Below are 26270 nucleotides of genomic sequence, written 5' to 3'. Positions count from 1 at the left end.
CAGCCTTGGTGGTTCTTCCGGCGGTGGTGGTGGTAGGTCAAAATTCAGGGGAGGGTCGTTAGGGCCATCCTAGTCCTTTGCTAAGTCTTTAGTCAGTGCACAGCTAGCAGGGCTCAGTCAGCAGCAGTGGAGCTATTTCAAGTCTAGTTAGGGCAACAGGGGATACCACCAGCAGGGTCGGCCTAGAGGGAGATTCCAACAGCAGCGGAAGTCCCCATGCCCTAGGTGTGGAAGATGCATTTTGGGGCCTACTTCATAGACCAAACCATATGCTACGAGTGTAGTATGAGGGGTCACATTCATAGGGATTAACATTCATCCGCCAGAGAGTCGGTAGGCAAATGATACGGCCAGCCAGTTCTGCAGCTACTTCATCTGCAGCACCTCCTCCAGCTCGAGGCACTCTAGCACCCGCAGGGCGTGGTGCATCTAGGGTTAGTGCACAGAGTTCCGGAGGACCCAATCATTTCTATGTTATGAGGGGTCTCCAGAGTTTAGAGCCTTCTCCAAATGTTGTCATAGGTATATTGAATGTCCAATCTCATGATGTATATGCTTTTATTGATCCCGGTTCCACTTTGTCATATGTCCCTCCCTATGTTGCTATGGAATTTGGGATAGAACTAGAACAGCTTCAAGAGCCATTCTCTGTATCTACTTCGGTTGGTGAGTCGATTGTTGTCGTGCGGGTTTATAGGGATTGTGTTGTCACGGTGTGTAGTCAGGACACTATGTCTGATCTCATTGGATTGGGGATGGTTGGTTTTGATTTAATAATGGGGATGGACTGGCTTTATTCATGTTTTGCTATGCTTGATTGCCGAACCAGAATCGTTAGGTTTGAATTTCCAAATGAGCCAATTGTTGAATGGAAAGGGAATGATATGATGCCGAAGGGTAGGTTTATTTCTTATCTTAAGGCCATGAAGATGATCAACAAGTGGTGTATCTACCATTTGGTCCAGGTTACGGACACAGATGCTGAGGAACCTATACTTGAGTTCGTACCAATGGTGAATAGATTTCTAGAGGTCTTTCTTGATGAGCTCCTTAGGATCCCACCAGATAGGGGGGATTGATTTTTGGATTGATGTGATGCCATGCATGCAACCTATATCTATTCTGCCCTACGGAATGGCACCGATAGAATTGAAGGAACTAAAGGAACAATTGAAGGATTTGCTAGAGAAGAGTTTTATCCGGCAGAGTGTGTTGCCTGGTGGAGCACCAGTTCTTTTTGTAAGGAAAAAAAATGGGTCATTGAGAATGTGTATTGACTACCGGCAACTCAACAGGGTCACAATCAAGAATAAGTATCCACATCCAAGGATAGATGACTTGTTGTGGGATGAAGGAATATACCATTGGAGAACCTTGGAATCGTAATGCCCACCTAGTGCTTGATAAAATGCTTCAATGAGCTGAAATCCTGAATATCTTCCTAATTATGGTTCACTTTTGTAATGTTTCTAGATAGATTGAAGTTTCTAGAATTTCCGGATCATTGTAGTAATTTCATGAAAGCTCAAGTGAGGTATGTTTCCTAAGCTCCTCTTGTCAAAATTGAATTACATGATGTTCTCGTAAGTGGCGATTATGATTGGCTCAATTTTCTTATTCCTCATGTTTCGAGTCCTTCCTAATAAATTTTATTATTCTAAAATAAGTATTATATTGAAAAACATATGTACTCAAAGTATGTTCCAAATGTTCCCATCTTATTGTGATTCCCTCCGTGAATGTAATCTAGCATGACCAATGTATTAAATGTGTTGGAAATTAAAAATCATGTTTCAGTTGCAAGTTAGTATGCCTAATTGTGGAAGAGAAACTCAATATGATTAAGACTCTCATTGATCATATATTCACTTAAAGTCTTGACTAGAAATTCCCTTATTGTTGATAATCAATGATGATGCTTGAAAGTTATAGGGATGAGTATGAAATATGAAATACAACCAACATGCTGAGAATGATATTACAATTGTGGCCACTAGTGCCAACGATATGGAAAGATTAAAGGTGTATGAAAAATTATAAAATGAGCTGAAATCCATTAAATAATAAATGTTTTGGGAGTATCTTTTAGTCGCCGATGAAGGGGAGGTTGAAATTACCTAAATCCCTATGATGCTGAAATGAGATTGTTTCCCCTTATATGGGATGAGATTGAGGTGTTCAGATATTTTCCCTTAAATGGGATGAGAAGATTGCTAGCGGAATGTGAGGTGATGTCGACCCACACAACATTGTGGTAAGATGGCTTAGCCGATTGGGCCAATATCGGATGCTATGTCGCACACATGGTGGTACTGTGATTGGATGTCTTGGGGTAAGATGGCTTAGCCGTTTGGACTGAGATTGGACTCCATGCTAAAAGCACGTTCTCCCAACGTAAAAATGTTGAAACTTATTTGAAATTTACCTTTCTCCTAACTTGACACTTTAATATTGTTTGAGGTTCTCATTAATTCCATGTTTCCTTCTAATTTTACTATTACTCATTCTATCGTGGTACTCTTTTGTATCCATTAGAGGCTATGTAAACATAGTGTGGGTTGTAAACTGGTGTTGGAAAAGTCAAACTAAAAATGTTGTATTTGTATCAGATGTTCCATTTTAAACTATGAATGTGTAATGTATTTTTGGGAATTACAAATGATGTTAGGATAAAGGTATTCATAGGTATGTTCGAGTACAAATGATGTTAGGAGAAATGTATTTGTCCAAATGATCTTCTCATTGTCTAATTAATAAAATACATTATCTATTTATTCATAGGTATGTTCGGGTAGACGACATTGTACATGCTTGCTTGACTGGGATAACTCGGTTGAGCGCCGGTCGCACTCCCCAAGGTCGGGACGTGACAGTCAACAAATCAACTCGAGCCCATACGGTCAAAACTCGAGTCAAGGGGTAGATCCTGATTAACAATAATATCGCGAGTCTAAAAATGTGTTTAGAGTAAAAAATTAAGCCGAAATCGTAGCTCAAAACCCCAAGTTTCACTCACTTAAACTGTAGGAAATACCCCCAAATTTACCTCAAAATTTCATATTTTGGGTGTTAACAATCCACGTAGATTCTTGAAATAATATTAAAAAAAAAGAGAAGAAATCACTTAACCCAAAGTCTTGTATGAAAATCTGTAAGAAGAATCGCCCTTCTCCAAGTTTAAGATTCAAAATATGAAAGAATGGGCTAAAATCCTGAAATTCAACACTTAAATGCACTGCCCAGGGGTACCCTTAATGAAGAACACGACACATGTTTCGCGTTCGTGAAGAACAAAAGCTTCTGTATAGAAAAATACCATGGCCAAGTCTGCCCTACTACGCGAGCACGACTCTAGCTCCCATCCCGCCTAGCATAAACACGAAGAGCAAGTCCACCAACCTTCTCAAACATGCCCCCTCCCCCTCCACCCCCCCCCCCCAACCATCATAAACACGAACCAAAAATTGCCTAGCATCCATTCCTTCATTGTAAATGTGAGGCTCCTCTCACGAACGCCATGACCACTAGACACCAGTAGAATCAGCCAAATCTGAACATGCTCTGGGTGGTCTGAAACTCAAATGAGCCACTGAGGACCACGTCGTGTGATGACCTGATAGGTCATTTATAGTTTTACTTTTCATTTTTGTGTTTCGAGACCTTAAATAGCTTTATTTCGTCTTCCCCGGTTTGTGTGTACAGTCCGTATCCTATTTTCGGAAAGTTTTTATAAGAAAATTGATGAAAATATGAAATTGTGCCTTAAAACTCATTGAGTTGACTCCGATCAACGTTTTGTGTAAACAGTCCTGGATAAGCATTTTGACTTGTCCTAATTGGTCCACAATGTGATTTGGGACTTGGGCATATGCCCGGAATCGAAGTTGGAAGTCCCTAGCTTAACCTAATGTAATTTGTTGAAAACTAAAAATTTAATGATTTAAAGAATTTGTACGCTGACCGTAGGGTGACTTTGTTTCTATCGGGTTCAGATTTCAGTTCTAGAACTTGGTATAGATTCATTTCAGTATTTATGACTTAGACTACAAAATTTGGTAAAAATAGAGTTGATTTGATGTGATTCGGATATTTGGTTGTAAAATTTTATGTTCTTGAGTTTCTTTGAAAATTTCTATTGTTTTGGTATCTGATTCATGGTTCTAGGTGGTATTTCGATGTTTTGGTCGCACGAGCGAGTTCGTATGATGTTATTACACTTGTGTTTGTATGATGTTATTACACTTGTGTGCATTTGCGATAGTATATAGGGGCCTTGTCCGGTTCGCATATGCAAATAATTTCTTTGAATTTGTGAAAAGGTGCTGGGGTGGGCTAGTTCGCATTTGCGATAAAACGGTTGCATCTGTGGTTGTCTAGTGTTCACAATTGAAAAAAATTCATCTCAAAATGCAATGAAATAAGAGATGGCGTGTCTTCCTATCTCCGAAGAATTTCTGGCATTTGCAGGGTTCGCATGCGAACCCATATCGCATTTGCAACATCTGCGCCTGGACAAAAAAAGGGGAAGACGGGATTTTGCTCATTTTTCACAAACTCTCAATCCTAAATACCCTAGAGATAATTTTTCTAAGTGATTTTCTTCCTAAATTCATTGGTAAGTGACTTTAATCTATTTCTTTTAAATTACCAATTACATTTTTTAAGATATCAACATCAAATCTAGGATTTTTATGGTAGAAATTAGGGATTTGGGTAGAATTAGGAATGTTTGTAAATTTTGGATTTAGACCTCGAATTGAGTTTTGATTTTGAAACAAATTACATAACCAGGCTTGGGGGTGAATGGGTAATTGGGTTTTGGTTCGAATCTAGAGTGTTGACCAAGCGGTCCTAGGTTGCGTCTTGTTTACTTTTTGAGAAAAGTGTAAAGCTCTTAACTTAATGTATTTTAATTGATTTAACTAGCAATAATTGATGTTATTGAACCGATTTTGGTTAGATTCGAATTCTTTGGAGGCGGAATTTAGAGAAAAAGCCTCGGTTGAGCTTTAATTTGCTTGCGGAGTGAGGTTAGTGTTGGGTCTAACCTTGATTTGATAGAATTAGGAACGCTTGAACTATGTATTAAGTGAATTACATGTGTTGCGGCATATATGCTAGGTGGCAAGTGTATATACGCTGTCAAAGTAATTGTTTACATGCTTTCCTGTATTTCATTAATTATTTTATTCTATGTCTTAACTGTTGCATGCTTTAGTTTGCTTCCTATGCCTTAACTTGCTACTTGTCACTTATTGAATTGCTCGTTTCTCCCATGATTCCATGATTAATTGCTACTTGCCTTAATTGTCTTACTTGTACACTTCAATTGTCTTGTATTTGTTGTATTCCTTGACTTAGTACGAGGTTCCTTTATGGCTATGCTTTCAAATTCCTTGATCGTAGCACTTCTTGTGAATTGATTTGTTGAGTTGATTTCATTTATTGATTTTCTTTATGGATCGGGTTGCACACTGCAACGGGTGGAATAAGGGAGGATTGATACTAATATGATGGGATTGGGTTGCACAACGCAACGGATTTTATATGTGATTTTGATATGGTGAAATAAGGGAGGATTATGATAATTATTCTGATTATATGATGGGATCGACTTGCGCGCCACAATGGATTTTACTTGTTATTCTTGATATTGAAGCGGTGAAATAAGGGAGGAAATTGAGTTTGGTACGATGGGATCGGGTTGCGCGTCGCAACGGATTGTGTGTTTTGTATTCATTGTTGCATTGTGTTAGCATTCGGTTTTTTCATACGATATTTAAGTATTGGTATTTTTGGTTGTACCGATTTCAAGAATTGAGTTTTTTTCATATGTTAACTGCCTTACTTTCCTGTGTTCCTTTCATGTTGTTATTATTATACTGCGTATAGGTTCATGTAAGTGACCCGCCTTAGTCTCGTAATTACTTTGTTGAGGTTAGGCGCGGCACTTACAGAGTATATGGTGTTGGTTATACTCATACTACACTCTGCACTTCTTGTGCAGATTTTGGAGTCAGTCCTAGCGGCGATTAGTAGATTGCTCGAATTGGTTGCACGTTCGGAGACTTGAGGTACAGTTGCATAGCGTTCGAAGCCCTGAAGTCCCCTTCTACCTTATCCTAGCTGTTTATTTCATTTCAGACATTTTTACTTTCATTCAGACCATTATCTACATTATTCTTGTCACTCGTACACTTGTGACACCAGTTTTGGGGTTGTATTTAGATATCACGATTGTATGATTTTCACACTCTATTTCAGAATATTTAGTTCTTGATTATTATTTCATTTGAATTGATAAAAATGGCTAGAAATTGTTCTAAAATTGGCTTGCCTAGAAAATGAAATGTTAGGCATCATCATGGTCCCAATGGTGGGAATTCCGAGTGGTGACAAGTTGGTATCATAGCACTAGGTTACCTGGGTCTCACAAGTCACGAGCAAGCTTAGTAGAGTTTGGAGGATCTATACGGAAACGTCTGTACTTATCTTCTATTTTTATCTATCATGCGATTTTATTCTAGCATTGATAATTGAACTCTTCTGCTCTTCCTCTATCGCCGATGGTGAGAACACGCACAACATCTGTAGCCAGACAGGATCCAAAGTCCCCAGTGGCACCTATAACCAGGGGCAGAGGCCAAGGCAAAGGTAGAGCTCATACTAGAGCTCGAGCAGCAGCGCCTGCATTAGAGCCTCAAATTGATCACGAGGAGGACGTTCGAGCATAGAACGTACTCGTCGGGCCAGCTCAGGTCTCGGAGAGGTTCATAGCCACTCCTGTGCTTCAGGATGCTCTAGTCCATTTGGTGGGTCTTATGGAGAGTGCAGGCTAGACCGATACATTCCTAGTGGTACCAATCATCTCTCAGGCTGGGGGAGGAGCACATACTCCCGCTACTCACACCTTGGAGTAAGTGGCTCCCCATTATCAGACTCCAGCATCCCCCCACTCCAGTTGGGGTAGTTCAGTTGGTTGTTGCGGCACAGGCCGGTGATAGGCCCGCCATGCCTTCTGAGACCATATTGAGGTTTGATAAGTTTACCAAGCTCTTTCTAGTTTATTTCAGTGGTGCATCTTCTGATGACCCACATGATTACCTGGACCATTGCCATGAGGTGTTGCGCAACATGGGTATAGTTGAGACCAATGGGGTCAATTTTGTAGCATTTTAGATGACTGGTTCCACCTGGAGACGGTGGAGAGCTTATATGCTAACTAGACCAGCTGGTTCGCCTACACTTACCTGGGATCAGTTCTAACGGCTATGTTTAGAGATGTTTAGTCCGGTCACCCTGAGAGAGGAGTACTGCAGGCAATTTGAGCATCTTCAGTAGGGTAGTATGGTTGTTACCCAGTATGAGACTCGATTTGTGGACCTAGATCACCATGCTACTTTCTTGCTTCCTACTGAGAGGGAGAGAGTGAGGAGATTTATTGATGGACTAACTTTCAATATCAGGCTACAGATGGCTAAGGAGACCGAAAGTAATATTTCATTCCAAACAACCATAGATATTGCTAGACGGATCGAGATGGTTCGTCCTTAGGAGAGGGGTCCGGTGTTTGATATGAGGCCTCGTCATTTCGGTTGTTTTAGTGGTGCCTTATTTGGAGGATAGGGGTACTTTTGGTATAGGCCATCCTCCCAGGAAACTTTTTTAGTGCTTTAGGCATCTCACAGTGCTTCAGGGAGTCATTGTCCTTATGTGCCTCATTCAAGGCAGCCAGCCTACAGTGCGCCTCTGATTCAGAGCTATCACCGTGAGTATCCGACTCGCTTGGGTCAGCATCAGCTTCAGCTTCAGCAGCCATAGCAGCAGGATGTGCGCTTTGAGTGTAAAGGTACTAGTCCCATCAGGATGTTCTATCCCAGATTGTTGGGCAGCATGCCACAGTAGAGTTCTCGTGCCATGGTTTAGACATCAGTTGCTCCACCACCCACTCAGCCAGCTAAAGGCAGGGCTAGGCAGCCAGAGGTGGAGGTCAGGCCATTAAAGGTGGAGGTCAGGCCGTCAGAGGTGGAGGTTAGGCCGTTAGAGGTGGAGGCCAGCCAGCTATAGGCTGTCCCAGAGACGTAGTTCAGAGTAGTGGAGCCCAGCCCCATTGTTATGTTTTCCCAGCTAGGCCTGAGGCTGAGTCATCTGACGCCGTTATCACAGGTATTATTCCAGTTTTCCATAGAGATATTTCAGTTCTATTTGATGCGGGCTCTACTTATTCCAACGTGTCATCCTATTTTGCGTCATATCTGGTTGTGCCTCGTGGTTCTTTTAGTGATATTGTGTATATGTCCATGCCTGTGGGAGATTCTATTGTTGTAGATCGTGTCTATCAATCGTATGTTATTACTATTGGGAGTCTTGAGACTAGCGTAGCTATCCTACTTCTTGATATTGTAGACTCCGATGTTATCTTGGTTATGGATTGGTTGTCACCTTATCATGCTATATTGGACTGTCACGCCAAGACAATGACCTTAGCCATGTCAATATTGCCTCGATTAGAGTAGAGAAAGACTCATGGCTATTCTACCAGCAGGGTTACATCCTATGTGAAGGCTCGACCTATGGTCGAGAAGGGATGTATAGTATATTTGGCTTATGTTCGTGATTCGAGTGCGGGGGTTCCTTCCACGGATTCAGTACGTGTTGTGTGTAAGTTTCCATAGGTGTTTCCTATAGATCTGCCAAGATGTCACCCAACAGAGATATTGACTTTTGTATTGAACTCAATATTCCTTCATCACTCAAGACCCGAGTTTGTATTGAATTATGTTTTCCTTTACTTTAATTATAATTGTGATGAATTACTCCATGTCTATGGAGTAGTTCCCTTTAGTGTTGATGGATTTGATGTGTTGATATTTATTTGTGGATATTAACTCTAGTTTTATGTATTGAAGCATTTTTGGATGATTTAATTGTTGCATCTTGTCACACCTCAAACCTGGGGAGGCGTGGCTGGCACTCGGTGTCGTGCTGGCCCAAGTAAACCACTCTGTAACTCATGATCGTTCGACCAAAACTAGAACATATATAGGTCGAGTTAGTTGAACTCATTCCTTTTGTAACTATCATGGGCCCACATGTCCACGACTCATAATGTACAACTGTAACTGGGCAACACTATATCAATAAACTATTGTTCTTAAAACATTAATACATATGGGTCGTCAAGGCCTCTAACATACTATACAAACTGAACCTCTGTCTACAAAGTCTCTAAGAGTATTTAGCATCAAATGGGATAGGGTACCGGCCTACCTATAAGTCTGCAGCAAAAATCTAACACGATGACTTATAGACTCAGCTGCACTCCGAATGAGGGGGAGTCGTACCGATTCTTTGCTGAATGTCAATATCGTCCGAACTGATTATCTATAATTGCAGGCATGAATGTAGTGTCCCCAAAAAAAGAGGCGTCAATACGAATAATGTACTGAGTATGTGAGGCATGTAACTAAGTATATAAAGAACATGGAGTAAAGGACTCAACCTATAAGTCTGGATAACTCTGTAAATCATGAAATACTTATAGTGTCATGCATATGTGTATGAATGTCATGTCGTGCATAGATACATGTGCTCACAATATCATCAAGCCTCTGAGGGCATCCCATCATATTATCTCGGCCACTATGGGCAAAATCATCAACGTATACCAGCTGATCAGGTGGTGGTGCGTATATAATGCCATAACCTTTTTCCATATCCCATATACATATAATATACGCGTATTTAATGCATCTGGTCATGGGTCAATGTACATGTATAAATGCATGAAATGCATAAGAAATACGTTAATAAGATTTTCTCGAAATGTCATAAAAATAATATGCCTGTTAGTAATATCATGAAATAAACTTTTTCAACTTACGTATTTTTTTGAGACCCATGAACATATAATAAAATAATAAGACACATAGGAATTCAAGAACATATGCACCTCTAATACTTCTATGAATAGAGTCATTCGTGGAAGTTGTGCATTTTCTCGTTTCGTTCATGTCGTATAAATCATGCCAAAAGAAAGATAAATTGGTCACCTTTTCGCGGATAGTTTCAACCCGCGAAACAAGAATCAGTGCAACCAAATACTTATACATCCGGGAACCCTTTTCCACCTTCGTTGTACGAATTAAATCAAGCTTCTCATCTCCTACAGAACTTCTTGAAATCATTTCAGGGCGAACCAGTAACATAGATACTAAGTCACTTCTACTAAGACCCAAATTTTCATAGATTCTAATCACAGGCCTAATTTTGTCGTTGGTATTGTAAAGTAAGAATTCCTCCCTTCATTCCTTTTCTCTTTCCTTTCTATACATTTTTTTATTCAAAGACTTTGATAGCCTTTAAAGTTAAGATAGAGATGGCCAGACACACCTCTTTCTACGTGTAAAAAAAATAGCTTTAACATTTGTTGTCCATGTGCCTATTAGTTAGCTTATCTAAAGGCAAAGTCATTTAATGTCACTCCATTTGTTGCCACGTGGGTCCCCAATTACAATTATTCACATAATAATTGTACCAAATTACTTAAAATTCTACTTATTTTTAATACACTTTATATATCATACTATAAATATACTTTACTATCATGGTCATGTGGTTCCATATAAAAAAATACATACACTATTATTTCATAAAAAACATCCATATAAAGATACATATACTTTCTCAAATTCTATTTTTCATAATTTTATATAAAGAGTATCATTTTTCGTACGCTTAATTCTTAAAGAAAAAAAAAAAGATAACCTTCTTTTCTTGTGAAAAAAATAATTCATATCTTTACAATAAAGAAAATCTTATAAACTTTTCTCATATTATGTGTATAATTTACCATATTCGAAAATAGTAATATGGTATCTATCCAAAATTATACTTATAAAACTCTTACTAAAATACTCCACTTAAAAGAAAATACCATACTAACATAACATCTAATGGTATTAGGCTTAGTTATGTAATGTTCTCTAAATTTGCATGTACACTTTATTTACTACATGATATTGTCTTAGCTTATCTTCTTATAGATTACATATATGTAATATAAATCTTATTCGACAAGGAAAGCGATAGTTGTATGAAGAAACTGATTTCAACATCGATTTAGAGTTAATTACTTTAGAGGTAACTTCAAAAGCATGCTTAATCTCAAACCTTAAAAATATAGAAGGTATATAGAAGGATATAAACTAGACTATCTGTTACCAATTTTACTATTTTAACAAATGTCAAGTAATCAAATAAATATAAAGAAGTTAACAGAGCTGACGTTAGTTCACACAATGAGTTGTCGACTATGAACATCACAATGCCGGAGAGAAAATGGATAGAAAACGAGAATAAGGAAATGGAAGTGTACAAAGACTCAAAAATAATAAAGGGGTTGATTGACCAGGTATATTGGACTAGACCTCCCTCTCCTCAATATAAGCTCTGAATAGTTCAAGAATAAGGATCATTTCCAAAGTTTCATGTTGGTGCAAATTTAAGAATACTGCATAACATGATTAAGGCAATTTGTAAGCTTGAAACTATTACTTACCAAAAGGAGGGGGAAGAAAAGGAAATATCTTTAACCATACAATACAAAAGTTAACTTCTTTGTATTTAAAAATGTATGATTAAAAATGAAGTTCAAAACTTAGTATAAAGAATATTCAGATGCCCAATCCAAAGAAAAGGATTTTATTGAAAGCATTCAGATCATTATTGAAAGACATCAAATTTTTTTCGCATTTGAATAATGACAGCTGCAATGGCCCGTGTCTAGTACAAAACTAATTTTTTTTCTTTACTAACAAGAGCATACTTGCATTCAATCAAATTAATAGTATCAATAAGTTTGCCATTTTGATGGAGAGTAGAAGCTATAGCCCAGAAGTAAACGAACGATACTCAAAGCTATTAGCGAACTAGTAATTCCGAAGTTAAACCTTACAGGGTCTTATAATAACATAGTCACAAATCCTCTATAATCTCATGAATGATCTTAATCCTTTCAAACTCATATGGATTACTACGACTTCTCCTAATATTAAAGTACAGGATGTAACACATCTATACTCACTTATTCATGTAATCGAGAGAGGCATAACTTGTGATATTCATGCATTATATTGTTAGTTGAATTCATTAATTCTTCTTAGTAATCGGAAGAGGCTAGTTAAATTATTAATTAAACCTAGTTAGGACGATAATCGTGAGAGGTTCTCCTAAAGACCAATCCACTAAGCATTCTTGCATATCTTCACTGAGCTTAAATTGGTTCATCTGCTGAAGTTGAGACTTAATCAAGAGGGGAGTTTCTACTAAATATTTGAACTAATAATCGAGTGAATTCGAGAGACTCACTTGAACATTAGAAATGAACCGCATACATGTTCTGGGGTCCATTCTGTGGCCACCGAATTAAGTTCAAAGGGTCCATTTTTCTAATTTTATAACCCGACCTCATTCTTTATGAGACGACTTTAGGGTAATTTTGGCTAGTTTAAACAGCTATTTTAGGGAGAGGGGAGTGCTTTAGAGAGGGAGGAGGAATCCCATGCCCTTTGATCATCAATCATTGCCCCAATCTTGAATATTCAAGGGAATCACTCACTAAGCCACCACCTATCCGGGTAAGTTCTTTTCCTACATCATACATGCAAGTTCGTTTCGAGTTTAAGTGGGTCGGAGAGTAGAAGATATGGCATGCATGCTTCTATAGAGGGGTCTTGAAGGTCGTTGGATTATCCGGGATGATTTATTGGTTGATATAGGTTGTAAGGTGAAAGAAATCTTATAAGAGAACCAAGTAGTCTAATTTACACACCTAGTGCTTGATGAAATGCTTAACTAAGGTGAAACCATGAATCTTTTCCTAATTATGGTTCAATTTTGTTATGTCTCTAAATAGACTGAAGTTTCTAGGATTTCGAAATATTGTAGTAGTTTAAGGAAAGCTAAAGAGAGGTATGTGGGCTAAACTTCTCTCACAAAATTAAATTCCATGATGTTCTCGTATGTTTCAAGTGTAATTGGCCCAAGATCTTATTTCTCATGTTCCCAGACATTACTAATAAATTCGATTATTCCAAATAAGCTGTGTGTTAAAAGATATATGTATACTCAAAACTTGTTCCAATTGCCCCTATCATATTATATTCTCCTTGGGGAATGTATTCAAGTATGACCTATGTATCAAAATGTTGTGATTTAAAATCATGTTTCAATTGCAAGTTATTATGCCTAATTTTGGAAGAAGAACTCATAGTGCTTAAGACTTATATATATATATATACATATATACTAAGGTCTTGATTACAAATGCTCTTATTGTTGATATTCCATGATGATGCTTGAAAGATAAAGAAGTGAGTATGAAATATAAATTACGGTTGACGCGCCAAGAGCGAAATTATACTTGTGGCCAATAGTGCCAATGAAATGAAAAGAATGTGTGAAAGGTTATGAAATGAGCTGCAACTCCTTTATATAATAAACATTTTGGGAGTGACGTTTAGTCATCGAGGAAGGGTAGGTTGAAATAACCTAACCCCGAAACAACATGTGCCGGTGTAGGAGTAATTGAGGTATAAATCCCCATACTGATATGTTGAGATTATTCCCCTTAATTGGGATGAGATTGATGTGTTGATATTGTTTCTCCTTAATTGGGATGAGATGATTGCTAGCGGAATGTGATGTCGACCCACAAAGCATTGTGGTGAGACGGCTTAGCCGATCGGGCCGAGTCGAATGCCTTGATGCACATATGGTGGTATTGAGACTGGATGTCTCGGGGTGAGACAACTTAGTTGATAGTACCGAGATCAAACTCCATGCTAGAAGTACGGTGGTGTATCGGTACTAAAGATCTCCCAACTTAAAATTATTGATATTCACTTGAAATTTTTTCTATCTCTTAAACGTGATGCTTTAATATTGTTTGAGGTTCTCATTGATTGTATGTGTTTTTCCTTGTAGTGTTGCTTAATTCATTGAGAGGGTGTTTAGTCTTACGTACTAGCACTATTTCATATGTACTAACGTCCCTCTTTGCCCGGGGCACTGCATCTTTAATGGATGCAGGTGGTTTCACAGCAGGCAGCATCGATCTCGGGTTTTGACCAAACGGGCTCGGGGTTGACTTTTTTTACTTTTATGGAAAAGTGTAAAGATCTTAACTTTATGTATTGTAATTGATTTCCATATCAATATTTGATGTTAATAAGTCGATTTTGGTTAGATTCGATTGGTTTGGAGACGAATTTTAGAGGAAAGGCCCCGATTGAGCTTTTATTTGCTTGCGGAGCAAGGTAAGTGTTGGGTATAACCTTGATTTCAGGGAATTAGGAACCCTTGAACTATGTGTTATGTGAATTACATGTGTAGCAGCATATATGAAAAGTGATGAGTGTATATACGCCATCAAAGTAATTGTTTCCATACTTTCTCGTATTTCATTAATTATTTATTCCATGTCTTTATTGTTGCATGCTTTAAATTTCTTCCTATGCCTTAACTTGCTACTTGTCACTTATTATTCTCGTATTAAATTGCTTATTTCTTCCATGCTTCCATGATTAATTTCAACTTCCCTTAATTGTCTTACTTGTAAACTTTAACTGTCTTGTATTTGGATTTTTTTGTTGCTTTGTATTATTTGTAACATTCCTTGACTTGGTATGAGGTTCCTTTATGGATTTTCTTTCATATTCCTTAATCGTAGCTATTCTTGTGAATTGAGTTGTTGAGTTGGTTTCACATATATATTTTATTTATGGATCGGGTTGCACACTGAAACGGGTGGAGAAAGGGAGGATTGATACTGATATGGTGGGATTGGGTTGCAAGCCGTAATGAATTTTATATTTGATTTTGATATCGTGAAATAAGGGAGGATTATGATATTGATTTTGATTATATGGTGGGATCAGGTTGCACGCCGCAATAGATTTTACTTGTTATTCTTGATATTGAAACGGTGAAATTAGGGAGGATATTTAGTTTGTACTGTGGGATCAGGTTGCGCGCCGCAACGGATTGTTTTTTTTGTATTCAATATTGCATTGTGTTAGATTTCAGTGCTTTCATACGAGATTTGGGTACTGGTGTTTGGGGTTATACTGATTTCAGAATTGAGTTATTGTCATATGTTAACTACCTTATTTTACTGTGTTCCTTTTATGTATTTATTATTATACTATGTACATGATATTATAAGTGTCCGCTTTAGCCTCTTCACTACTTCGTCAAGGTTAGGCTCGGCACTTATAGAGCACATGGGATCGGTTGTACTCATACTACATTCCACACTTCTTGTGCAGATTTTGGAGTCAGTCCTAGGAGCGGTCAGTAGATTTCTCGGATTGGTTGGTGGTTCGCAGACTTGAGGTATAGTTGCACGGGGTTTGCAGCCCTGAAGTCCCCTTTCTACCTTATCCTAAGTGTTTATTTCATTTCAGACAATTTTACATTAATTCAGACCATTATTTGTATTATTCTAGTCGCTCGTGCACTTGTGACACCAGTTCTGGGATTGTATTTGGATATCGCGGTTGTATAATGTTCACACTCTATTTTAGTTTATTTAGTTCTTGATTATTAATTAATTTGAATTGTTAAAAATAGCTAGAAATTGTTCTAACGTTAGCTTGTCTAGCAAGTGAAATATTAGGCACCATCACAGTCCCGAGGGTGAGAATTCGGGGTTGTGACATGTCCAATCATACCCATAAGTCTATAAACACTATCCAGACTTATCCAAAGCCTCCAAAAGAAACGATAATATTACATTAACGAATCGAAGATCAAATCAAAAGTTGAACTTCTCGTATGTTCAAGAATTTCCAAACTTCCAACCAAGCGTTCAATTCAAGCCTAACAGATCCGAGTTACATCCAAACTTTACACACAAGTTCCAAATGAAAAAATGAACCTATTCCAAGTTCCGAAACAAAAATCTGAATCTAATATCATCAAATTCAACTCCAAATCAAACATAGGAAATCTCTAAACCTTCAAATTACCAACTTTTGGCAAGTGGAACCAAAACATAATAGGAACCTCTAATTCCAAATCTGAACATATGCCTAAGTCAAAAATAACCATATGAATCTATTGAAACCATCAAATCACCAATCCAAGGTCGTTTCCGCAAAAGTCAAACCTTGGTCAGCTCTTACAACTAAGCTTCCAACAATGGAACTAAGTATTATATTCACTCTCATACCTCCCCGGAACTAAAATAGCCATCCTCGCAAGTCACAAATCACAAACAAGCATACGGGGGATATTAAATAGGAAAATGAGGCTCAAGTACAAAAAATCACCGACCCAGTTGTTATAATGAGTGTGATGAGATTGTGTATACTTGATAATTAAATTGTGATGTTGTTGATTTTGGCATGTATACTTGTCATGCGAGCATAGAGTTGAATTTCCCTTATATTTGATGTCTCTATTTGATGTTTAGAGCTTGTAATCATAATTTATCTTGATAAATCTCTATCTAGGTGCTTTATGTGGAAAAGTTGATGCCTTGATAGATATAACTAAAAAGCATGCTTATTTATCCTATCATTGTATTAGAGTTGAATCTATTATTATTTGAACTACTTTTCCTTTTATGTCATTATTATGCCGTTATTGTTGTTGTTAGTCGTTGAAAGTGAGAATCGGACATTGCCAACCTCGTCACAACTTCTATCGAGGTTAGGGTTGCTACGTACTTAGTATATGAGGCCAATTTTATTCATACTACACTCTGCACTTCATGTGAAGATCCAGGTATTGCTAATGGTGGTGGTTACTAGTGAGATGTTATCACGATTTGCTTGGAGATTGTAAGACCCCATAAAATTTTACATAAAATCCGGGGATTTTGTGGTGCCGAGGTAGGCTAACGTCTTTGAGGACTGTACTGAGGAGTTGGAAGAAAAATTGTTGCAGAACATAGCGTTTTTGCTGTCGATTATGCGACCGCAGATCCGCCGCGAAGTGGATCAGGAAAAAAGGCCAACTTTTAGATGTCACGACCCTAAACGGGACCCAATCGTGATGGCACCTATCGTGAAACAAGAAACAAATCCCCAATCCATTTAAACAGTTATAATAATTCAATTTAAGTCATTAATAAGTGATAAATCTCAAAATAGAGTGAAATAGAACAAATGCGAAAATAAACACAGCCCGACATCGGGGTGTCACCAGTCATGAGCATCTAAACATCCGTCTAAGAGTATGGAAAAGGACTACACAATCTATTATAGAATCTAATACAATGGAAAGTAAAGATAGGAGGGAGAAGCACCGGGCTGCGAACGCCGAGCAGCTACCTAATGAACTCCGAACAGCCTGCTAGAAGCAATCAGACCTCGCTAGCGTGACCCGAGACTCCTGGATCTGCACACAGGGTGCAGGGAGTAATGTAAGTACGTCAACTCAATAAGTAATAAAAGTAAAGGCAGTTGAGCGATAAGAAAACACGTAGAACACAACAAAATGCTACAAAGAGGCAGTATAAAACCAATACAATGCAATAAAATAGTGAAAACTTGTAAAAACACCTTAGTTCAGTGAAAATCTCTTTGAAACATCTTTTAATAGTTCAAACGAGTGAATGAAAACAGGGAGAAAAGATAGATACATAAATCAGCCCTTCGGGCAAAATATTAACAAAATCAACCCCTCAGGCAATCTCACAATCACTCGTATCAGCCCCTCGGGCAATAACATGGAACAACATTAGCCCCTCGGGCTATATCACATATCACACTGGGTACCCGCGCTCACTAGGGTCAGACTCCAAGAGGGGCCCCTTACAGCCCAAGCGCAATAACAAGCCATCTCGTGGCATAATCAAACATGTACTCGACCTTATAATAAGCCATCTCGTGGCGTAAGAAATCAGGCCCTCGGCCTCATAATCATGAATTAGTACAATACTGCTGCGACACACAGCCCGATCTCAGAGTATCCTCACAATACAGGCTCTCGGCCTTACTCAGTCAGAAACCTCTCAAGCCACTCGGGCAATAGTAAAACATGATGCACAACCCAAAATATCATTTGAATATCAAAAACGAGTAAAAATGGTTGAGTTGTGAAAACAGTAGAATATAGCATGACTGAATACAAATATGAAGTCAAAACAGTGAGGAATAGTAGTAAAAATCCTCTAAGGGTCCAAAACAGTTGGCACAAAGCCCAAATATGGCATTCAGCCCAAAACATGATGATAGCAAATAGTTTTCAATCAAATACGCAGTTAAACAGTCATACGGGATGGACTAACTCACAATCCCCAATAGTGCACGACCCCACGCTCGTCATCTAGCGTGTGTGTCACCTCAAAATAGCACAACGATGTGAAATCAGGGGTTTCATACCCTCACGACATCATTTACAATCATTACTTACCTCTATCCGGTTCAAACTCTAGCCCGCGATGCCTTTGCCTCTCGAATCGGCCTCTGGATGCTCCAAATTTAACCAAAATCAGTATATAACCATCAAACTATGCTAAGGGAACAAAGTCCACTCGAAAGTAATTAAATTACAATAAAAATCATGAAATTAACCAAACCCAACCCCCGGGCCCACATCTCGGAATTCGATAAAAATTATATCAATAAACTCCTTATCTTCCCACGAGTTCATACATATCAAATACATCAAAATCCGACCACAAATGACCCCTCAAAACCCTAGATTTAGGTCTCCAATTTCCAAGCCCTAACTTCCAATTTTTAGGCTTAAATTCCACAAATTCCATGATTAATTAGGTATAAATCACATTAGGATTGAGTATTAAGTCCATAAATCTTACCTTCAAGTGTTCCCCCTTGATTCCCTCTTCAATCTTCCTCAAAAAGGCTCTAAAATCGTCAAACAATGGTGAAACTTAGACCCAAAATCGCGGAAATGGCCTTTTAAACATTCTGCCCAGCGATTTGAAATCCTTCTTTGCGAACGCGGTCAAAGCCTCGCGTTCGCGGAGAACAAAAATACCATTGACCAAAAATCCTCTTACGCGAACGTGACGACGAACGGGATGCCTCAGCAACTCGAACCTTCGCGAACGCGACATCACCATCACGAACACGTTGAACACAGACCCAGCCCTTTGCGAACGCGGGACCTTCATTGTGAACACGAAGGACAACACTCCTACCTCACATCTTAACCCTTCGCGAACGCGAGGGTCCACTCGCAAACACGAAGCACAATTGTCTACAACACTAATAACAGATTTTTCTATAATCTTTTCAACTTGAAATAATCCGCTTAACCACCTGAAACTTTCCCGAGGCCCTCGGGACCTCAACCAAATATGCCAACATATTCCATAACATCATTTAAACTTGTTCCAACCTTCGGAACGCTTAAAACAACATCAAAACACCAAATTTATATCGGATTCAAGCCTAAGAATTCCAAAAACTTCCAAATTCCTCTTTCGATCAAAAAGTCTATCAAACCACGTCCGAATGACCTGAAATTTTGCACACACATCCCAAATGACACAAAGGACCTACTGAAACTCCCAGAATTCCATTCCGACCCTTATATCAAATTCTCACCTATCAACCGGAAAACGCCAAAATTCCAATTTTGCCAATTCAAGCCTAAATCTACTCTGTACCTCAAAAAACACATTTCGATCACACTCCTAAGTCCCAACTCACCTCCCAAAGCTATCCAAACCATCAAAACTCACATCCAAGCCCTTTATCACATAAGTAAACATCCGGTTGACTTTTCCAACTTATGCTTACTCAAAAGAGACTAAGTGTCTCAAACCTTACCAAAACCTCTCCGAACCCGAACCAACCAACCCGATAACACATAATACAGTTGAACAAGGCAATAAGAAGCAAAAATGGAAGAAACGGAGCGGTAACTCATGAAACGATCGGTCAGGTCGTTACATTGGAGTTCATTTTGTGGTCAACTATCTGACCGCATAATCATTTTGCGGGCTGCACATCTGTCGCAGAACCAGCATGAGAAAAATTCGAAGGAAGATTTTGCGTAATGTTATGCAACTACATATCTGATCTGCAGACCACAGATCTATCGCATATTGGACTAGGATAGCCCAGTTTTGGAGGACCATGTCGTCGTCCATTGTGAGGACCGCATACCTGTACTGCGGTCCACTTTGTGGCCGCACCGCAGAATTGAGTTTAAGGTCCATTGTTTTATTTTTATAACCCGACCGCATTCCTTATAAGACGACTTTGGGGTTATTTTGGCTGGTTTAAACAGTTATTTTAGGAAGAGTGGAGTGCTTTAGAGAGAAAAGAGGAATCCCAAAGACCTTTGATCATCAATCCTTGCCCCAATCTTGAAGATTCAAGGGAATCACTCACTAGGCCACCCCCTATCCGGGTAAGTTCTTGTCCTACATCATACATGCAAGTTTATTTTGTGTTTTAGTGGGTTGGGAAGTAGGAGATATGGCATGCATGTTTCGATAGAGGCGTCTTGAAGGTCGTTGGATAATCTGAGGATGAATTATTGGTTGATACAGGTTGTGGGGTGAAAGAAATCTTATAAGAGAACCTAGTAGTCTAATTTACACACCTAGTGCTTGACGAAATGCTTAATTGAGCTGAAACCATGAATCTCTTCCTAATTATGGTTCAATTTTATTATGTCTCTAATATGATTGAAGTTGCTAGGATTTCGGAATGTTGTAGTAGTTTAAGGAAAGCTCAAGTGAGGTATGTTGGCTAAACTTCTCTCATAGAATCGAATTCTACGATGTTCTCGCATGTTTCAAATGTAATTAGCCCAAGATCTTATTTCTCATGTTCCAAGACATCCTAATAAATTCGATTATTCCAAATGAGTTTTATGTTGAAAGATATACGTATATTCAAAACATGTTCCAGTTGCCCCTATCATATTATGTTCTCCTTCGGGAATCTATTCAAATATGACCTATGTATCAAAATGTTATGATTTAAAATCATGTTTCAATTGCAAGTTATTATGCCTAATTTTGGAAGAATTAACTCATTGTTCTTTAGACTTTTATTTCTCATATATACTAGGTGGATATAGCCCCGTGCCATCATGGGCCCAATATTCTAAAAGTTGAAATTTTATTTTTGATTAACTTAATTTTAATACAAAGTTGCAAATAATCAAATCATATTTAGAGAATATAATAAACTAATATGAAATGCATAGATGCGGTCAGCTGTCTTGTATACCCATTTGGTATACTTTATAATGCACAAGTCGAAAATGCCGTGTTCGGAAGGAAATATCTGGGAGCAGAAGTATAGGAAGAGATTTAGGTAATTTCTTAACAAGCAACAATAACAAGAGACCCTCTCCACAGCTTCCATTTTAGGTTGTTTGAGCTTAATTCTTTCTAAGCAGGGATGGAGGTTAAAGATTGAACAAAGTATAGATTTAGAGCAATACTCTCATATTCAGTAGAAAAACAACACCAACACAATTCCTTTGCACAACTTTGCTTGCTGTCTTGAGTGTATAAGATGTTCCTTATTCCAAAGCGTATGTGTCTCCTCTGACAAGCATCCTCCAAGGCTCAGTACCACAATAATGATAAGCTAAGAGACTGCAAAAAGAACATATTATTTGTTGAAAAATTCTGGATTTTGCAAGGATTTCAAGATCAAATTTACATACACACATAAATGAGGGTATACACAAGCAGCTCATCAATGACAGGATTTTGAAGGGACACGACATAATTTAAGATTTTAAATGAAGAAGTACATGCTAAAGTCGTATATATTTCAAAACAAAGGTGCCTCAAGATCTGAAGATAAATTATATTTCACTCCAGTAATCTGAAATATAGAAATCTATTACCTGAGAATTTTTTTTTTCATTAACACCAGTTCTCCAAGTTGAGAGCAGATTGTATAACTAAGAGCATAAAAAAAGTCACACTAGTTTAAGTTGTATTAAAAGTGAGCATAGATTTAATTCTTGACTATTTAAGCGATTCTCAAACACCAATAGATTCCGGAATGTAATTATTTGCAACTGTGTTGCAGTTGATTGGTAAGGTCATTCAAAATCAATAAAGATTTTCATGTGATAACTCAGATGCAATAAATTGTACTTTTTCGCTCTATTCAAACCAATAACAACCCTTTTCCAAACCCATATTTTTAATATTTCCTTACTTGAGTTGTAGTAGATTCTCCTACTCGAAGCTCTGACGGACGACGTAGAACACAATATTTTTCAGGAAAAAAGAATATGACTTAAAAATAGACAGTGAGAGCAAGCTTTTTTTTTTTTTTTTTTTTCTTTTGGTGAGAGCAAGCTTAGAATCACGTCAATGTAATAAAAGTCAAAAGCCAAACAACTGTAATAGTGCAACGAAAGAAAAGCAACACCAAATCTGAACAGATAACAAAATTATGAATCACTTTGAGAACCCTATACAGAGGCAATCAAATATTTAATTTATGGCATTAAAAAGAAGAAAGCGAATGGATAATTGTCTTACCTCATATGCTTTTACTTCTGCAATTTATCTCCAAAAACAACTTTGAAGTCTTAACTGCTAAAGCATTCCCAGCATACTCGTAAATTATAGCTGCATAGATTATCACCATGACTTTATGATTTATCTTTATATTAATTTGTTCAATGCACAAACAAAATCGGGGTTATCTTAATCAAAAGGTGCATCAATATAACCAGTTCTATTTCATAGGTCCAAAAAATTAAATTTAGACATAGCCAGTTGTTACTGTTTTTGTTTTAGCTGAAATGAAATTCCAGGGAAGGTGTGCAATTCAATAGCAAGGGATATACTGCTAATAGTTTGGGGGAATAAACAGCAAGTGCGATGCATATATTTATCAAAAGCACAGCTTATTTATGCTCTATGTTTCATTGTTTAACAATTGGACTCATTGTCAGTGCAAGCCACCTGGGACCGCAATCAGTCCTAATAACAGCATCCTCCAAATTGTTTCACTTTCTCTATAAAACGCAGGAAAGTTTCTTTAGACATCCCCTCCCTCTATCTATGCCATATACCCCATCCCCATTCTCCAGGTGTGAAAGTTTGGAAGAGGTTAACAACAAAAAAAACCATCATCTAACAAAGTGTGGATGAAGAGATGCAACAGGATATGGTAGTCTTTCAGCAGAGCTAAAAGAAGAATTTTTTATTTTACAAACTTCTTCAACAAAAGAAACAATAAGTTCAGGCTAAAAGTTAAAATCCAAATTAGAAGAGAACAATGGTTTAATGGCTGTGAAGGCACACCTGTACATTTTTCCCAACATTTGAATCCTCAGAAGGTCCAGCTGCAGCAAGTCTTTGCAATTTCTTTTCTGATCTTTTGAGAAGACTAGTTATTTCATGGGTAAGAGCCTCAATACGACGTTGATCTTCCTTACCATCTCCAAATGATGGCATTAACGCTTTAGCATGAGCTTTGGCTAGCTCAGCCATCTTTGTTCGGACCCGTTGCACATTACCCGTAATTTCTTCTGACACATCCACCCACGCTGGCGGTAGACCTACTGTAACTGGACCATTACTGCAGCAGGAAAACAACATGAGATCCAGAGTAGGGTGAACTATTAAGGACATCCATATAATCTAGGAAGTATATACTCGCTCAAAAAGATGTAGGAAATATATAAAGAGAAAAGATATGAAAATTTAAGAAAGCTGCTATAGGAAACGGTTCAAAGGAGATTTAAATGAGAAGAATTTCTTTTCAAAGTTTATAATAAGACAAATGGCAAGGCTTCATCAAAAGTTTATAGTAATACATTTCGATTAAAGATTTCTTAACACCAAAGTCACGTGAACAAAACAGGTGCTACACCACCTTTTTCTAGTATTAAACTGCAGCATGTTAATAAACTGATGTTACCAGAGGTATGGAAAAAAAATTACCACAAGAGCAGAATTTGTAAAAAGTCTAAGAGTGACATAAGCATGACCAAGTGAATAAATCAATTTAATATCTACTGACTTATATTCATTGGTCGTGCAGAGAAGTTGTTGTATTTAAGATCAAAAGCAGTTAACCATCTTTCAGGAAAAAAAAGTACAATACTTATAAAATGGAGGATAGACCACTCTCCAATACCAATGTAAAATGACATCTAAGGAATACATGATCGACGATTCATTGTTTTGGTTCATAGGAACATATATTTTAGGTTCTGTTTTTCTTTTAGGTTTTTGAGCATATATTTTAATAACTATTAGAGATACATTTAACTTTTGAAATCTAACCTGCGGTATTAGCAGCAAAAGTATCTTTTTGAAGTAGCATAACCAAAGTGAAACTGGTATCCGTATGCAACTATATGTAAGGACTAAGGATAACATCATTTAAATAGATTGCTTATAATCTCACATAGCGTGAGAATACGAAAATGAAATTTAACTTGGGATATTGGTGTTAATCCAACCTGCTAATTCATAGAAAACTTGATGATTACCATCATAAACAATTATTTATTTTTTATAGTTAATTTAAAATTGCTCGGGGATTAGAGTGGCGCAACTATACTTTATAATATATCATGTATAAGTAGTGAATGAAAGTAAAAACTGAAACCTAAGTAATTGCTATCAGCAAACAGCCAGTTGAGTGGATAACTATCTTATTTAAGCAATTCTTGTTATTCAAATTCTTTCTTAGTTGAAGTTCCTATATTGGTTGTTTTCTTTCTTTTAAGTCAACCATTCAACTACACTCAACTATTCAACTATACGACTATTGTGATTGCGAGAGAAAGGAGAGGTGGCCCTTTTTATACCATCCGATAGTTGAAACCAACATAACCACCTGATCAACTGGTATACGTTGATGATTTTGCCCTCAGTGGCCGAGATGATATGATGGGATGCCCTCAGAGGCTTGATGATGTTATGAACACATGTACCTATGAACGACATGACATTCATATGAATATGCATGACACTATAAGTATTTCATGAATATTTGGACTTTCGAATATGCATGTACACTATAAGTATGCATGAGAAGAGGTCCTAGGAAAACACCTCGAAGGTATGCACAGCCTCATCAGGTTTCCCATGACTCCCCTGAGCATTGCTATCCCCCTCAGAACCCTCAATACTCTGTTGCTGCACCTCAGTATGTTGCCCAGCAACCAAGACACCCCAGAAGGTGAGCACCAGCACCGCAAAATCTCCACCAACCTCCACAAAATTTTCAAATGCCTTATAACCCACATCCAAACCAGGGGTATAGAAGGGAACAAAGGCTGAAAGATAATTTTACACCAATAGGAGAGTCATATGCAAGCTTGTTTGAGAAATTATAGCAGTATGACATGATTGCACCCATTCCTCCAAATTATGTGGACCCCCGTACAAGAAGATTTGACCCTTCTAAAAGGTGTGAATACCATTCTAATGCCCAGGGGCACAATGTTGAAAGATGTCGGGATTTGAAAAGAGAAATAGAAAGTATGATCCAGGAAAACCTGATTGTGATCCAAGACAGTGACACCCAGAAGATAGCGCAGAATCCTTTACCTACACATCATGATGCACACTTTGTGGGGATGATGCGTGGTGACAGGGAGAATGAGAATCCTCTAGGGAATTTGTTAACTGAAGTTAATGATTTTGAAATTGGAGAAGGCTCTGCTGATTCTGATGAGCAAATTTGTGGCTAAATGTCAAGCTTAGCAATTGAAAAGTCATTCCCTACTCATTAGGAAGGAATCTTGGTAGTTTGTTTTGATGTTTTTTCTATTATCTGGGTTATTATAGGGTTGTGATACAGATTTTATTTGTTTTATTAGTCAAACCCTTCTATCCCTCCATTCTGTTTATGTGAGTCTTGTCTTTCTGTTCTGTTGCTATTTTCATTAGCTGGGTTATTTAGGGTTATAACTCGGATTTTAGGTTGTTTGTCTTATTGTTTACTCAATGAAATACAGTTTATCCTTTTGTGTCATTCCATGCTTAGTTCTTTTCCTGCTAGTTTTAATGACATGACATGCATGCGGAATTTTTGGACAGATCTTAGAAAATTGATTTAAGTTTGAATTGGACAACTGAGGAAAAAACATTTTTGAGGATGAATAAAGAGTTGAAATACTTTGGAACTAAGGTCGAGTAAAATTCACCTTCAAATCATTGTGAGGATCGGGCTTGAGGATGTTTAATCAATTAAAGTTTGTTGAAAGTTTGACATTAAGGGATGGAAAGTGTCTTGTGACCACGACACACCAAGAAGACAGTCATGTTCATCAATGGT

General features: G+C 37.8%; 1 long non-coding RNA gene across 1 annotated transcript; it reads right to left on the bottom strand.

Moving 5' to 3' along the window:
* Nucleotides 1–21255: 21255 nt before the first annotated feature.
* On the bottom strand, nucleotides 21256–23766 carry LOC142181459 (uncharacterized). The gene is made up of 3 exons (XR_012710104.1): nucleotides 23279–23766; nucleotides 22508–22597; nucleotides 21256–21601 (listed from the first exon to the last, which is right to left on the bottom strand). It is a non-coding gene; the product is annotated as an uncharacterized LOC142181459 (long non-coding RNA).
* Nucleotides 23767–26270: the final 2504 nt, after the last annotated feature.

This window comes from Nicotiana tabacum, chromosome 6 (assembly GCF_000715075.1).
Source record: "Nicotiana tabacum cultivar K326 chromosome 6, ASM71507v2, whole genome shotgun sequence".
NCBI classification, from domain to species: domain Eukaryota; kingdom Viridiplantae; phylum Streptophyta; class Magnoliopsida; order Solanales; family Solanaceae; genus Nicotiana; species Nicotiana tabacum.
Note: the sequence above shows the minus strand (reverse complement) of the source record. Positions and strands in the feature narration are given on the sequence as shown.